Raw genomic sequence first — 13,111 nt, forward strand, 5'->3', positions numbered from 1 at the left:
AGATTTCGCATGGTAAACCAACACATGCAAGCACATGCAAGTACATGCAACCCAAAAAAAATCAAAGACTTTTGTTGCAACCAAGAAATTGCGAGATCAAAATCCTTAACCAAGCTTGTGATTTCTAGCAAAAATCCTTGAAGATGAACTACAAAAGTTTCATAAAATACCTCTAAAAATCGAAAATCAAATTTTTGGAAAAAATTCTAGATCAAAAGAGGCTCAAATTTTTTTTAAAAAAATTGCCAAATTTTATGAAATCCCATCGATCTAACACTGGACTCTATATATGGTGATGGAAAAGAATGCGATGTTGATTTATATTGAAGGATATCATAGCTGACTGGAATTTTTGAAGCGATTGGATTTTCAGTGAAGATTTTCCTGCGACTAGATTTTCAGTGAAGATTTTCCTGCAACTGGATTTTTTATTGGCTCTATTCTCCCGTGACTGGATTTTGACCAACTGGATTTTCCTGCAACAGTTCACATGACTAGATTTTCTTCACCCGCTTGTTCTTCTTGTGGAATCCGCACGATTGATCATGCGATCCACGACTGGAAAGTTTCTCCACACATTAGATTTTCACACGACTGAATCCACGCAAATGTTCGCACGAATGGATCTGTGATCTGTGAATTGATTTATCTTAACCTGTTCGCAAATGGACTGAACGTGATTACATACTGGATTGGCACTTGTTAACCCTAGGTTTCTGCGGCTCATTTTTCATCACCGTGAAGTTGTAGGGTTTAAGTCCTTCGATTCTTAAGTGTTTTTGTGCCCTGCAAACTGCGAATTGGGATTGACCTGAAATTTTTGCAAATTTCTGCTGTATATTGTTGTGTTTGAACTGGGTTGATTGACCTGTGAGTTGTCTCTGTAATTTGATGGTGGATCTGAAATTTACAGATTTTGCTAGTGGATTTTGCAATTTTGATGACTCTGTCATTTACAAATTTTGCAATTTTTGTGATTGATTGTCTGAAATTTAAATATTTTGCAACTTTGGCAGTGGATTTTGCAATTTTGGTGACTGTCTCTCATTTTCTGTGCTACCTGTCCAGCCTATGCTCATCCTGCAGGGTTCCACAAAGTTGACAGTTTCCACAGTTCTCTGCTTGTTTTCTTCAGCTCACAGTTCACTATTTCATTGAGTTGCTTCACAACTCACTGTTTCATCAGGTTGCTTCACGGTTTATGGAGGATACGCCTAAACCAAAATTAAGTTACCATAGAAGAACATCTTCTCAGATGGGTTTTGCTGACAGGTTATCAGCATTGGAGGAAGAGAATAAAATTCTCAAGGAATCTCTCACTTCTCTTACACTTAAATATACAGCACTCGAACTTCAGGTTTCTGCCATTAATGCTAAGGCATTGGACATCAAATAACATCTCGATGAGAGATCTATTCAGGCTACAGTGATTAGAGACATTAAAGAGATGCAAGATGAACTCCTTAGCTGCCATAATACATTGAAGAGCAACATAGAGACAGTTAAAAACATGGGCAGAAGTCTGCAATAACGAGAAGTAGCAGCAGTAGCATCTTCCATTGGCTGGTGTTGAGGAGCTTGTTCAGTCCAAGTTATCGGATGAATGGGCAAGGAGAGCTAGAGAACTTAATCTAAAAGTTTGTGGCCTCCCATCCTCTACCACTGACCCAGTTGATAAGGCATATGCCTTCCTGCGCCACCAGCTAGAACTTTTTGAGATTCTCATTGATAGAGCATGGATAGGGTATGACTCCACACTTTTTATCAGATTTATTTTAACATCAAATAGGCTGCAAGTTTTAAGAGCTTGTAGAAAGCTCTTCCCTTTACCATCTAAAATCTATCTTGATGAGGATCTCACCAAGTTACAGTTTACGGAGCTTAAGCATAGCCAAACCTTAGTGGTTGCAGCTCACTTGGAGTGTAAATGAGCAGTTATCCGCAACCTTAAGGCCGTTATCAAAGATCGTCCCCCACTTGGTTGGGAACCCAGGTCAGCTCCCCAAGCCAAATGACGTTCACTAGGTGAGGACGGGATGGGGAGGTGTGGTGACTCCTTGATTGTTCATTAATGGCACTCTTTGGTCATTACCTGGTCTTTTTATGTATGTCATTGCAATTGTGGATGTTATTCTTGTTACAGAGACACATGGGAACCCGTCTTGTTTTCTTCTCGAGATTACTGGGTACCAGTAACTTTCTGCTCATTGGGATGAGGTCAAATTTTTTGGGGGTGTCAAAGGTTTGGGCAGGATTGCTTGCCTCATTCGTGGTCGCCTCATTAGCATGACAGCTATTATGCATTCTGACAGCCTTGCCAGATTCATGTGGGTCTGCATCAAAGACAGACTAGATAGAGATCTTTTCATCGTTGCTTGTTATTTCCTGCCGTTTACTTCTCCTTATGCGGTTCACAGACACAGGGGGGAGGGGGACCAATTTGATGACCTTAATGACTAGATTGACACATTTTCAGCTTTGGGGAACTTGGTTATTTCAGGGGCTTTCAATGCCTGTAACAGAGAGCTTCAGGTTCCTTTTCATGAGCGGCAGACAAACTCCTTATGTACTTCCGAGACAAAGAGTGATACGATTGACTTACAACGTTCCTCTGATGACATTGATGGCCCCCTGACACGGTACACCAGAGACCTTCATCTTTGTGAGTCTTTTGCTCCTGTGGTTCTTAACAAGCTCTTTTGACAAATGTTTATGCGTTTGGGCGAATTGCAATGTATGACACGATTTTTTGGTGATGTGGGTTTTTTGGTTTGACCTGAATCCTTAGTCATAGATCAAAATTTATGTGTTTATCATCTTCAGGGATCACCAAAAATTCATTGTGAATGGCATTTGATAAAGTATATACGCCCATTCAACGAATATAGCTAGCATAGGTTTCCATTTAGCCGGAAGAAACTCTCCAATTTTTCGTAACTCTCTCAATTTGCCTGAGAACAAACACCCGTAACAGAAAATTTCAATGGAAAAATCTCGTAATAGATTCTTCTTGCCTTCTATGGAAAAATTCATCACTCTTTGTTTATGTTGGAAATGAAAGTCAGTTTGAATATCACATCCTCCTTTATAATATTTAACATCTTATCTATTGACAAATTAAAATAAAAAAGACTAAAGTTAAATAAATAAATAAATAAATATATTTTATGTTAATATTATTTCTAAATTTATTTTTATTTAATGATTCAAAAAAAGATCACAGTCTTGGGAAAGGCATAAGGGGACTTTGCAACCTGCATCCGAAGGGTCCTCTTAACTACCTTTGTATCGACCATTAATGGCATCACCATCTGCCGGGAATGGAAGGATGATCAGGTCCCACATTTATCTTCATTTGATTTACCCCCTTGCATAATGGTTCTGCAGTTATTCACCATAAACCCTCTTGCTCTGTCGATAACTGTCGAGTCATTGAACACTTGGATAGCTGCAATGGACAAGAAAAAGAAGGAACCTCTGCACAGGGACATGGAGGATGTCTCACGACCTTCAAGCAAGCCCTTCAAGGAGTCATCACAATCTCAACAAACGCCAAATTCGTCAGGAGCCAATCAGCTAGCGTCGACATCCAACTAGTCACGAAAGGAAATGGAGGTAAGAGCCTTGTGCCTAAATCCATCATTAAACCTAATGCTCAAATGAATTTAGAGATAGGTAGAGAAAAGGATAGACTTAAGCATTGCATCGCTTTCTTCACTGCAATGGACATTAATAAACTCTCATCTAGAAATTTCTTGAATGAGTGGTTTCTAAAAGTTTGGGGGCAAAAGTTTTGACGCCATTATTCCTTCTGTCATATCATTCAGAAAGGGTTGTTTATTCTAATTTTTTTTGAACCCTAGCTCTCAACAAGCCATCGCTAAGATATAATTTTGGAAATTGGGTGGGTGTGAATTCAAAGCACTTGGTGTTAAGAGCCCACTAATGGTGAAGTTCATGCCCTATCTACCACTAGATGGGTGACTGCAAGGAATCTCCCTCCATATCTTTGGAATTTCATTCCTTAGTTGTTGGAGCCAATTGGCAAAGTTCTCAAGTTAGACCATTGCAATACACTCATTCCAAACTCAGATGTGAGAGCTATTTTGTCTATATTTCCGGGTTTCAAGCACCTAAGAACATTTGTTTGGAAATTTATGATACTTCTATCTCATGTCTTGTTTCATACATGGGAGGGATTAATGCATGCTACCTCTGTAGGAGGGAAGGACATAGGCGGAAAGATTGCCCTATGTTGAAGAAGAAACCCTCGCTGTAGCAAGATGCATCTCTATAGGAGGGAAGGACATAGGCGGAAAGATTGCCCTATGTTGAAGAAGAAACCCTCGTTGTAGCAAGATGCTCCAGCCTCCAAACCGTTGCCCCAAATTAAAATCAACTATTTGCACTCCTGAGACGCAGTCGAACCCAAAACAACCTATAACTTCTCCTGATAACCACCAATGGCTGAAAGATGTCGATAGCATCCATGCATCTCTTGACAACTTGAAGGACCAATACTCTAAGCCTTCCACTAGGCAGGAAGTATAGGCAATTCACTCTCCTCTGCAAGAGTTGGAATCCCTTCCCACCGTCCAAAATGTTGACTTTGGTCTTCACTCTATGAACCCATCCAGATCCTCTCTCACCCTCAATGCATAACAGTTGCCACTCAGGAGTATTAATGAAAGAGCTATGCGCTCTAGAAGTGTGACATCTCAATCCATGAGTAAATCCCTAGGGTAAGGAGGTGGTTGCATCTCCTCTTGTTGCCCAACATTTTGAGGAGGTTGATGTTGACCCTATCTTGGTTATCGATTCAGAGCCTACATGCCTTCAAATTCTAGATTGTTTTGATTGCCTTTTAAAGGAGGAAAGGCTCCATGATTTATCACTGACTGTTATACCAGCTGCTCTGCCTTTGCCTCCCCCTCCGGACAAATGGCATAGCCTTCTGGAGTCGAACAGGGCAGCTTCAATTTTATGTTTTTCTTCTCAGGATGTTGGTTTTTGTCAAGAAGAGAAGGTGCAGGCAACTGTTTCCCTAGTAGGAAGAATTAAAGGTTATTGTGATGGAAGTGATGGGGGGAAGTCGGCATATTTGCCTTCAATGGCAATAGGAAGGATGAGGGTAGTAAGAAGTCCAGAAAGTCTGACCCTCTCCTGTTGGAAGAAGGTGAAATTGGTAAGAGAAAGAGAGGTAGAAATAAAAATAGTTTCCTTTCTAGTGGCAATCCCAAGGCCTCAGAAAAAGCTAGAAGCAAGCTCCCTGAATGCTTAAAAGGCTTCTAGTCTCCCATGGATACTAACAATTAATGGTTCTTATGGATAGGTTTAAACTAGATTCATGGAATGTCAAGGGTCTAGAATCTTCAAACCGTGAGTATATTGTGAAGAGGTCTCTAAATTGTAATAAGGATATTGATGTTGTTGTTTTGCAAGTGGTTAAAGCAGTTGGCTTTGCCCTGGACATTGTGCTGAAACACATCTGGAAAGATGTTGATGCATATTCCACCAAACATTAGAAAGGCAAAGGTAAAGGTGATACTTCCATCCTTGCAGGTCCAAGATGGTAAAAGGTTGTTTATCAGATGGGATCTTCCCCCTGTAATAGGTTCACTTGGATCTTCTTTAAGGATGGTAATTTTGAATTTGGCATTTGTTCAGTTTATGCACCTAATGAGCTGAATGGAAGGATCTGCCTTTGGCAGTGGCTTGCTAGTCTCCCTAACATCCCATGGATTCGAGCTAGTGATTTCAATATGATTCAAAGGGCTCAAGACAAATGTGATGGGCTTAAATTTGACTGGAAAGGTAACGAGCAGCTTGTATGGAACAGGGCTATGAGCAAGCTTAACCTTATTGACCCCCTGGCAGACTCAAGGAATCAGTCTAGAGGCATATGGTTTACTTGGTCTAATCTCCAAAAAGGTGAGAAAAGGATTTATTGCAGATTGGATAGAATTTACTTTAACAAAAACATCTTCAACTGTTTTAAACCCTCAAATGATAATCCTGTTAGAGTTGTTCCCTTCTCTCTCTCTCTGATCATCATCCCATTGCCTCTGAGATTTTTAGGATTGTTTTTCCCAGCACCTCTCCTAAACAATCCATCTCTTTTGCTTTAAATGCCTCCCTCCTTGAAGATAATGACATTCTTGTTGTTGTTAAGATCATTAACTGGTTCAATTGTGAGATCTGTCACCACGAGGATCCTATTAGCAAATGGAACCAAAACTTGCAGTCTTGGCAAAATCTCTTTAAAACCATAGGCCGGAAAAGAGTCAAGTATGCTAGAGCTTGTGAGCTTGATCTGATTTCTGCCCTGTAGAACCTCAATCCAGGACCAACCCACCAATGATGCAACTATTGAAGTTGTTGCTACTGGTAAACATAAGCTCAGGAAACTGCAAGCTAGGAAAATCCAAGGAGCCAGAATCAAGTCTAAATTGAATTGGCTTAAGTTTGGAGATAGGGGATATAAGTTTTTCTTTAACGCCCTTATGTCTAAAGAAGCTAGAGAGAAGATTAACGTTTATGTGAGAAGGGTTCCACCATTACTGATCTTAAGGCAATTCTTAGACTCTTTTGCACAGTACTACAGGACTCTTTTCCAGTCAGAGGATGATGGGTGCAAGAGGACAGAAGACAGGTTGAAAATTCGCTGCATCATTCCAAATAAAGTGTCTCCTAAGGACTCCCTCATATTAGATGCTCCTATCACTATTGCAGAAATTAGTAGAGCTATACAAAGCATGAGTAGTGAGAAGGCCCCTGGACTGGATGGGTTCACTGTTGAGTTTTGAGTTTTTCAAAGCTAATGCAAGTTAGATCTTCTTTGACATTAAAGATTTGTATGAGTTTGCCTTAGCAAAAGGATCACTTAGAGTGGAAATTAATGCAGATCTTATCAAGTTGATTCCTAAAGGTGGGGGCAAGACTCTCATCAAGAATTGGAGACCTATCACCCTCCTTAATGTGACATATAAGATATTTGGCACAACCCTTGCATCCAGGATTGTTGGTATACTGCCTAAAATCATTAATCCAACTCAAACTAGCTTTGTTAAGGGAAGATACATCCTCGAAAACTTGATCACGTTAGGAGACCTTGGAGTGGGCTAAAGCTTTTGGCCAAAATGTGGGGATGTTGATTGATTATGAGAAAGCATGTAATAGGGTGGAATGGGATTTTATTCTCATTATGTTTGATGCTCTTGGCTTTCCTTAAAACTTTTGTCATATGGCCTCCACCTTGAAAGGGGCTAAAGCAATTGTTGAAATTAATGGAGATAGATCTGCCTTTTTTGAGCTCTCACGGTCTATTAGACAGGGGTGACCTTTAGCTCGGCCCCTGTTTGTGATTGTTGTTGGCTCATTGAACCATCTCCTTAAAGACAACCTTCTTTCTCCTAAAGTCCAAGGCCTTATTCTTCCTAATCAAGAACAGATAACCAATGTTCAATTTGTTGATGACACTGCCATCTTAGTTGTTTTAAAAGAAGAGAACATGATTTGTCTTATGAGAAAACTTGACCTTTTTTGCTCTGCATCAAGAAGTAAAATTTCCATTGGTAAGTCTATTCTTTTGGGATGGGATCTACAGCCGCCTACATGGTGCAATAAATTTAGTATTGGGTGGGGAGGGCTTAATCATGTGGTAAGATATCTAGGTATCCCTGATGTAAGAACAAGTCTTGCTCTTCAACCCTACCTTCTTTTAGGTTCTCCACTAGGCCACTTCTACAGCCTGTTTGTGTTCTTTACTAAACCTAGCTCAAGAGGGTCCTATCCCCAATCCTCCACTTCTTCAACTTGTCCACACCAATGATGAAATCCACTCAACCCCTAACATGCTTCATGGATGCCTTCTTGCTTCACCCACATCAAATGATCAAATTTGACCAAAATCAATCAACAATGAAGAGGAAGGTTTGCCTCTAGATCATTGGGTCCATGACATTGTTCATCAGCCCAAAATACATTCAAATCTTTATCTATTTCAAGAATTTGCTTGAAACTAGGCCTAAAAGGCTACAAGGAATTAGGCCTCCAAACACACCTTTTGGCTCACAATTCAAAAAGTTGCTTAACAAGGTGGCAAATAAACTTCATATCTTGACATCCTTTTGGAAGACCTTTTAGATTTACCTGGTCTCACTTCCCCAACCTGTCCGTACAATGGGTTTCTATAATTAAGTTTAAAAATAAAGGTTTTCCCAATGTGCTAACAACATCCACAAGGGTTTGTTCAAACTCCTATTAAAACATGTCACCAGGATTTCTCATTGGGCATAGGGCTTCTTCACACTCGTATCCTCCTCTCTAACCACTTGGATTGAAGCAATCCAATGCATTCAATCCCATCAAATGCTACTGCAACCACTGTGATCCCTAACCATGCTCCTCTGGCTCGCCTAGGGCATCACCATAAAAATGCTAAGCTTGCTTTCCAGGGTCCAAGCTCTTGCACACCTATAGTACAAGGAGCTGTACAAATGCTACAGTGAAAAGGTGAGTTATGACTCCATAACCAAAAACTGCCTACTTCAGACCAGCGACAGTGCAAAAACCAAAATATTTACAAAAATTTAATGAAATGGAATCAACAACCTATCTCACACAGAGAATTTAGTAACAACCTCTACTAACTCATACACATACTACAGTGTAGAGATCAATCCATCAATGCCAAAATGCAAGTGAAAAGGTCTAAACTGTGATCAAATTACCCAGAAATTATGCTTGCTAAATATTCAAATTTACTTCAAACTTCTCCCAACCCTTCTCACAGTTCGAGAAGGTCTTATATAGATGTTCCTTACATGTCCTAACTGCTTGAGACAGTTATCCAATGCCATACTCAAAGATGCAATCAAGTTGCACTAAAAGTTGTCATGACAACTTTTGCAACTTTGCAAAGTTGTCATGCAATTCGACAACTTTTCACATTTTAGGACCAAATTTGTTCAGACCTTCATGAAACTTGATGACATGGCCAAATACATTCCTTAGGCCAAGAAATAACTATTCCACTCTTCCTTTGTCCAATCTAGCCCTTTGAATGCACAAATGTCATGCTTGACAACAATGACAACTTTTATGCAATATCTAGCAACTTTAAACAAACAAGGCACAAGGAATGCTTCTAATGACCTAATTAAACCTCCTAATGACTAAGTCACCCTTTAGGACTCACTAGCCCCTTTATTTCACTAGTGGCTTGGCTAAGGCCACTACAAGCCAAAACTTGACTAGGAACCCTTGGTTACCATGTAGCCTTACCTAGGTGCTCCTACACCAATCCCCTTTGTTGTCTACCCTAATATCAATGGTATGTGGCTTTGGATAAAGGAGAAAATTGTAACCAAGCTGAGCAAATGGAACTCTTTTTATCTTTCATTGGCAAGTAGGGTTCAAGTATGCCAAAAAATTATGTCTTCAATAAAAAATTACTTTTCTTCTGCTTGGCTCTTTACTGTGGGGCCAATTTGGATTTATTTAGAAAATCATCCAAGGCTTCTTATGGATTGATGGAAAGGGGAGTAAGAAGAAATATGCATTGAAATGGGAATGGTGTACTAAAAGCAAATAAGTTGGAGGTTTGGGCTTGAAAGATCTCAGGAAACGGGGCATTGCACTAGTTGTTAGGTGAATAGCAAAGACCACTTATGGTAATGAGCCTTGGAAGGTGTTAATTAGACACGATATTAGCAGAGGTTTTCCAAAAAGATCTAAATTCCGGAGAGGCCTAGACATGGGTGACCTTGCTCTAGAAGGCAATTCCATTGTTGGAGGCTCCAATATATTCAAATCTTTGTGGAAGAGTTGGATAAGTGTTAGACCCATCATGGGCTCTATTTAGAGGATAGAAATAGGGAATATCTGGTGTGGTAAAAGGTCCATTTGGTGGAACTTAAATCATAATGGTAAACCCCTTGCCTTGGTTAAAGGATGCTCTGCAAAAAATGGGCACAAGCAAGCATTTGTGCCTTTCAGGATATTTTCTGTAATGGTGCTCTCATTCATTAGTCCCACCTAAAGGATAAATTCAACTTGTTAGAATCTCATTGGAGGACTTACTGCCTTTTTAAAAATGCAATTGATTTTGTTGGGGGAAGCCTCCAAGGTTGTAGCCTTGATTCTTGCTCCTTCCTCCTTTGCTGGCCTGACTCATCCCCTATTCATTCAATCAAGTCCAAGAGTGTGTACTCCACCCTCACCTCTGACTTTGAAATATTGGATTGTATCAACTCATGTTGGAGTCTTTCTTTTGAACCCCCTATCAAGAAGTTCTTTCTTAACCTCTCAGCAAGGTCAATTGAGCCCAAGATTTCTTGCTTTTTCTGAAGATTGATTTTGCAAAAATTGCCATTCAAGAAACCAGGATGGTGAATTTTATTTCCTGCTCTATATGTTAGCAAGCTGAAATTGCCCCTCATGTCTTCTTTCACTCCCTTTTGCTTGGGAAGTCTGGAGCTTATTTGGTCTAGAAGTGGATACTGAGTTTTTTTATGGTTAATATTAGTTCAAGGAAGTTAGTATAAAGCAACAAATGGTCTAATGCTTTTGGTCTATTCTTCCATTTATCATTCTCTAGTTTATTTGGAAATATAGGAATAATGATGTTTTTCAAGGTAAAAGTAGGTCTCTTATTGAGTCTCGAGGAGACTCATAAAATTTGATATTGCTACCCAAGTTATTGCTATTTTCAAATTCAAGGAGAGTGATTTCCTTAGATTTGTTCAAGAGGGCTTCACCACCATGAGGGATATTGATGAGTTTGACATCCCTCTTTGTCAAATGGTCTAGATGGTTAGAGATGACGATAGAAGGCATCCTTGGTTCTAGGAGAATGAACCACCAACAAGATTGTTTGTTCCCTCTCCTATTTGTTTTACCACCTCTAAATCCGAAAGTGAAGAAGAAGAGTAGTTTTTGGTTATTTTGTTATTAATTTTGTATTGTAAGTTGTTAAACTCTTCGATGCTACATAAGGTGACTATTGTTTTTGTTTCTTGGGTGGGATATAGACCTTATGTTGGTTAATCCGTGTAGATAGATTGATACTTATAAGTGCTATGGTGACTTTGTGACTTCAGACTTTGTTTCACTGTTTTCCTTGATATGCAATAAAAAATTATTTAATTTGATAAGTGAAAAAGTTTCTATTTTTATTTATATGAATTTTAAATTCACATTATGTTATTTTAATTTTAATGAATTATACATTTGACTATTTGTCTTTTTTAAACATTTGACTAGTTTATTTTATAATATACCTTAATTTTAAATTGTATCATTAAATTTTTTTTGAAAAAAGAGGGGTAAAAATTTATTCAAATAGAGAGCCAAAATAATACAGAAGGCCTTAGGCCCAAAAGAACCAGATACAAACCACAATAACAATTAAACTCTATCCTTTTCCACTAACTGCTCAAAAATCCTAGTATAATTAGCAGGAAGCCCATCCCTTCTTGCAACATCCCAACCAACTCCTTTCTTCGATGCCCATTTTGCCAAGACATCAGCCACTCCATTCCATTCCCTAGGAATGTGACAAAAAGAGATCTAATCCACATAGCTACTTAGATACAAAATCTCTCTAATAATAGAGGCTAACTGCCAGTTAACATCATCCACACTCTAATTGTTTATCATATCCACAACAATCTGAAAGTCTGACTCACATATAATCTTCCTCCATCCCAAAAAACATCCCCGCTCAATAGCTAGCTTAATGGCTAGGGCCTCCATTAGATTATTAGAATGGATTCCTTTATAAACCGAGAAAAGAAAGATAACTTCACCATCCTTGCCTCTTCCAATACCCCCAATACCTGCCTGCCCAGGGTTCCTGCAGGAAGAGCCATCAATATTAATTTTAAGGATGCCAATCGGAGGCGGCCTCCACTTCCCAATTCTACAAACCTTTCTCTTGAGTGGCTAAGATCTCTTGCCGCTTGTGCCTTTCATTCCTTTGTCCACTAGTCCCAAATTCCTTACTACACTATAATCTCCAGGGTCCATATGTTCAGTCATATCGCACTTGGCATAGATAGTTTCCTGGAGTCTGTTCAAAATCATCTGCCACAATCTAGTGACTCCCAAAATGGAGTTGCAAAAAATCTTGTGATTACGTTCCAACCAAAGATTCCAAATAATGAAAGTAGGTCCAACAACCCAAGCCACCTGGAGGAAAGTGGTTTTTATCGGGGGTATACCAAGGCTCTCCCAAAATTCAATAAGAGACTTGGCATGAATGCAACCATGACACCACAAGACCCACCACTTATGCCAGATTTGTTTAGAGAGAGGGCATAAGAAAAATAAGTGGGATACACTCTCCCCATTCAACATATAGAGGGAACAGAGAGATGGCCCATGAAACCCTCGCCTTTGAAGGTTATCCCAAGTAAGACATTTCTTTTGAGCCACCAGCCATAAGAAAAAATTACACTTAGGCCAATAAAACTAATACCAAACCTTCTTCCACCAGGGAACTTCAATTAGTCCATGTCGTTGTTTATCCAGCCAAGCATAGCCTTGGGCCACACTGAACTTGCCTTTAGGACACGGACCCCAAGCAAGGATATCCTTGTCTTTAGAAGAGTTGCATAGCCTATCGGAGAGGAGACTAACAAGTTCAGCCTGAATTTCCATGGAACCACCCAAAGGTCACTCTCGTGGGTCCTTCCAACAAGCCACATCCACTGAGCGACACCGTTCGACAGTCTTGAAATGTGCACCTTAGTCCACCCAGAAACTGTAAAGATATGGCAAAGAAGCTGGAAATGGGGGTAGCTGGAAAGAATGGGAGGATGGCCATCCCATGAATCCTGCTAGAACAAAGCACTCGATCCCTCAGTACATATCCAGAAAAGGCCTTCCTTGATAAGATGAGCTCCCTTTTTAAGAGTATCCCAAATAAAGGAACCTTTCCCAACAAGAGCTAGTCTTGGGATATCTTGACAATCCACTCCCGAAAAATACTTTTGGGCCAAAATCTTAGACCAATCCCGATCCTGATTATTGCACCACCTACAAGAGCCATACATTTGAGACCTAAGCCCCCAACAAACTTTGGCAGGCAAACCGTGTCCCAATTGAC

At 39.7% G+C, this 13,111-nt stretch overlaps 1 protein-coding gene across 1 annotated transcript in view; it reads left to right on the top strand.

Moving 5' to 3' along the window:
• The window catches only part of LOC149554511 (uncharacterized), a 60,117-nt gene that overhangs the window by 30,846 nt on the left and 16,160 nt on the right, over positions 1–13,111 (top strand). The window lies entirely within an intron of this gene.

Source organism: Cupressus sempervirens, chromosome 5 (assembly GCF_028749045.1).
Source record: "Cupressus sempervirens isolate cs-2001-9-10 chromosome 5, ASM2874904v1, whole genome shotgun sequence".
NCBI lineage: Eukaryota > Viridiplantae > Streptophyta > Pinopsida > Cupressales > Cupressaceae > Cupressus > Cupressus sempervirens.